At 38.6% G+C, this 4,603-nt stretch overlaps 1 pseudogene; it reads left to right on the top strand.

Annotated features, from left to right (window-relative positions):
- The first annotated feature begins 3,015 nt into the window (after positions 1 to 3,015).
- LOC104851490 lies at positions 3,016 to 4,356 on the top strand (annotated as a pseudogene).
- Positions 4,357 to 4,603: the final 247 nt, after the last annotated feature.

Here is a 4,603-nt window from a genome sequence, read left to right on the forward strand (position 1 = left end):
GTTTTTTTTTTTTTTTTTTTTTTTTTTTTTTGGTCCTAGGTATTGAACTCAGAACCTTGCACTTGCGAGTCAGGCAGCGGAACCACTGAACTAAATCCCTGGCCCAATTAGTGTAGTCTTTTAACCCAATTGGCTTTAGCATCCCCACGTAAGATTGGTGGTGCACACTTTCGGGTGTCTCTGAAGGGATCCCAAGTGTGACTTTGGAGTCTAAGTCTGTTCTCTTGACTTCTCTTCTCTGGGACTGTTTCTTTGCTTTGCTTCCAATCACCATGAACTAAGTGTCTTTGCTCTGCTATGCCCTTCCTTCATGATGTTTTTGCCTCAGAGGCAACCTGTCATGGATTATATCTCTCTGGAACAGTGAGGGATTAAACCTCCCTTCTTTGAGTTGTGGGTGTTAGATTATGTGTCTCAGCAACAAGAAAGAAAAGTTACTAAAGTTCTTCATGGTCTGCCTATTGAGCTGTCCCACTGTCTTCACGGTGACTTTTAAAAATGAGAGGCTCAGGATTGATGAACTAGGTGGATGGAATGGAAACTTTCTGGCCAAGCACAGCAGTCTTTTAGCAAGTCTTAGAATAAGTTCAGGGGAATTAGTAAATGAAGAAAATTGAAGTCTGAACTTGATATGCATCCCCCAACCACACAAGACTGTTTCTTGTTTGTGTTACCATCTCTTTCCATCTTTCATGTATCTATGAGGGATAGATGAATGTACCTCTTCTTTCCTCTTTTGTCTAATACATATGTACCATACCTTACTTAGTTTAGATTTAATTTGTGGGTTATTAACTTTGTGAAAAAATTAGACCTCTCTGCCTATGACGAAAATATTTGCTCAGTCATGTCTGCATGTTGTTTGGAGCTGCCATTACTAAGTGTCACAAAATGGATGGTTTAAATAGATAAATTTATTGGCTCTCAATTCTGGAGGCTAGAAGTCCAAAGTCAAGGTGTCAGCAAGTTACTTTTCTCAGAGCTCTGACAAAGAATACATTTTATGCTTCTCTTGGCTGCTCAGTGGTTACTGACAATAGTTTGTGCTCCTTGATTTGCAGGTACTTTACTCCAATCTCTGCCTCTGTGTTTATGTGGTGCTCTTTCTATGTGCATGGCTGTGTCCAAATTTTCCCTTTAGGCAAAGACACCAATCATATCGGATTAGGTAACCACCCCACTCCATTACATTCTTATCTGATACATCTCCAAGAATGGTCACCTTCGGAGCACTGGGACTAGGAACCCAACCTATAAATTTCTGAGCGAAACAATTGAGCACTCAACAGTGTGTTCAAAAGAATTAAAAGAATATTGTGTATATGATGTTTAGCACAATGTGAAATAAATAGAAATAAATATCTGTTAGACATGAATATATAGCAGTCACACTTACTTAATCTAACAAAATTGTTCTTCACTTTCTATTCTTTTGACTTACTAATTTGATGTATAATCACATGAGGCACACTTCAGGATCATGGGACTCTTCTTGGATTTTTTGTGTTTCAAATTGTGGTACTTAGCTGAGTATTATAGCACCAAGAAGTTCATATTAGAGCTGACATATGGGCAAAGCATTTTGTTTTTGGCTCTAGCCAGTCCCAGATTTAACATTTAAGAAAACAATGTGTCCCTAACTTTTCAAATTCTTGAAACTGTTGGCAGAAACATACCAGAGAATATCATAATTTATAAGATAGAGAAAGAATCCAAGTAACATAAGAGCTCATTCGTAGTACAGAAGTCAGCTCGAAGTTACTACATAGACCATCTTAATAATTGGAGTAACAGGAAAATAGAATTACACTGATAATCAGAAGACTTTCAATTGGTCTTTAAAGCTGGCCTTCATGAGATCCTTTTAGACACAGGTCCTCATGTGTAAAAGTGATTTATTTCTGCATTGGCCTTTTATACGCAACACTGGAGAGAAACGTACAAGTGACTCATATGTATTAGTAACCACAGTAGAAATAAAATGTTCTGTTAAAAATGGTCACTGTAAACAACCATTTGGAAGATGAACAATCTAATATGAAATTTATTTTGGAAATGTCAGCCACTTTCTCCATCACTGGTCTTGTCTATGTACTATCAATGTGTCAATATTATTTTGAAATTCCAGACAACTGGACCCTGTTATAAATCCACATTTTCGTCTTCCTTGATGTTAACTTTTCTTCCTTCCACTTTTTATTTATTACTCATCATAACTGGTGACAAAGTCTTTAACATGCAGAATTCTATTAGCTTGAGAAAATGGATTAATTATTAACCCATTTACACCCACTTCACTGGTTACTGTTTTCAAACTAATCAGTTTAACTAACCAGTTTACATAAATGAGCAGAATATATTGATTACCAAATTACTGTAATTCATGGTATGGTTCTTCAGACTGGTGAACACCTATTGGCTCATTAGACACAGTGTTAGGCTCATGGTTCCTAACCTTTTGCTCCTCTCAAAGTCTTTTTTCATTTTACATCAGTAATTCACTTAGGTGACCATACCTTGGAGATTTTCAACAAGTGTAACTCATTCTCATAGGAAAGAAAAAAATTGAAACTTCCTTATTTTAATACAAAGACCCTTTCCTGTATCGTGGCAATTTTCTCACTCCTTTATATCTTTCAGCTGTCACCATAGTTGTCAACTTCTTATCTCTGCTTTGCTCTCCAGGTCTGACAGTTTTCTCTTGATTTGTATTTCTTTCCTGCTGTCTGTGGACTTTATCATAGATCTGTCCCAATACCTTGACAGTCTCAAAATTTGGACCAGTGCAAGTAAATAACTTTTCTTATTGCTTGAATTCTGAGTAAGACTAAAGAAAAACCTGTAGTTGTGTTTTTAAAAATTCATTTACATTACTTCTAGATGGCAAATATAAGTCAGATTCTAGATTTAATAGTCAGTGTTATAGTTTGGATCTTAAATGTCCCTCAAAGGCCGAGACTAAAGTCTTGGTCCCAAGCTATTGGAAATCTGGGATGTGTGGTTGAGCTGGAGGAAATGGGTCATTGGGGGAATGATCTTGAAGCCTGGGAGTCTTCTGCTGGGGGATCATTCCCTGTCCACGCTGACCATGGCTGAGTCACCAAGGTGATCCCCCACCTCAAAGAGCAGACAGAATACTTGGAGGAGAGGAGGGCGAAAGAGGAGGTAAAGAAGCACTCACAGTTCATAGGCCACCCTGTCACCCTCTGTCTGGAGAGGGAATGAGAGAAGGAAATCAGTGATGATGAGGCAGAGGAAGAGAAAGGTGAGAAAGAAGGGGAAGATGTGGATGATGGGGAGAAGCCTAAGATTGAAGATGTGGGCTCAGACGAGGAGGATGACACTGGTAAAGGTAAGAAAAAGAAAACCAAGATTAAGGAGAAATCCATTGAACACTAGGAACTTAACAATACCAAGCCAATTTGGACCAGGAACCCTGATGACATCACTCAGGAAGAATATGGAGAATTGTACAAGAGCCTCACCAATGACTGGGAAGACTACTTGGCAGTCAAGCACTTCTCTGTGGTAGGTCAGCTGGAATTCAGGGCATTGCTATTAATTCCTCAGTAGGCTCTCTTTGACCTATTTGAGAAGAAAAAGAAGGAGAAGAAGATGAGGCAGAAGAAGAAGAAGAAGAAGAAGAAGAAGAAGAACAACAACAACAACAACAACAACAACAACAACAACAACAACAACATCAAACTTTAAGTCCGTAGTGTGTTCATCGTGGACAGCTGTGATGAGTTGATCCCTGAGTACCTAAACTTTATCTGTGGCATAGTTGACTCAGAGGATCTGCCTCTGAACTTCTCCCAAGAAATGCTTCAGCAGAGTTAGATCTTGAAAGTCATCCACAAAAGATTGTTAAAAAAATGTCTTGAGCGCTTCTCTGAATTGGCAGAAAATAAAGAGAACTATGAGAAATTCTATGAGGCATTCTAAAAAATCTGAAGCTTGGAATCCAGGAGGACTCCGCTAACAGGCCACGCCTTTCTGCACTGCTGTGCCATCATATCTCTCAGTCTGGAGGTGAGATGACATCCTTGTCTGAACACACATCTCACATAAAGGAGACAAAGAAATCCATCTACTACATCACTGGTGAGAGCGAGGAGCAAGTGGCCAACTCTGCCTTTGTAGAGGGTGTATGGAAAGGGGTCTTCAAGGTGGTGTACATGACTGAGCCCATTGTTGAGTACTGTGTGCAGCAGATCAAGGAGTTTGATGGGAAGAGGCTGGTCTCTACGACCAAAGAAGGCCTGGAGCTGCCTGTGGATGGGAGGAAAAAAAAAGATGGAGGACAGCAAGGCCAAGTTTGAGTACCTGTGCAAAGTCATGAAGGAAAACTTTTAAATCTTATTGAGTTTATTGGTACTTTTAAGGTATACACTACAGTTACATTTATCATTGTGATCTTGTACCTTTATGTGACACATTTTGGTTCTTCCACCCTCCCCTATTTACAAGGACTTTGTTTCTATTTTTTCATGAAGAAAATACTAGATAAGAAAGTTGTCAACTATTAATTATAATAAAATCTAAATTAATAAATAGGTATGATATATTTATTAATGATACTAATTTCAAGTGATGTAATTGC

Source organism: Fukomys damarensis, unplaced genomic scaffold (genome assembly GCF_012274545.1).
Source record: "Fukomys damarensis isolate Sample0158 unplaced genomic scaffold, DMR_v1.0_HiC HiC_scaffold_24, whole genome shotgun sequence".
NCBI lineage: Eukaryota > Metazoa > Chordata > Mammalia > Rodentia > Bathyergidae > Fukomys > Fukomys damarensis.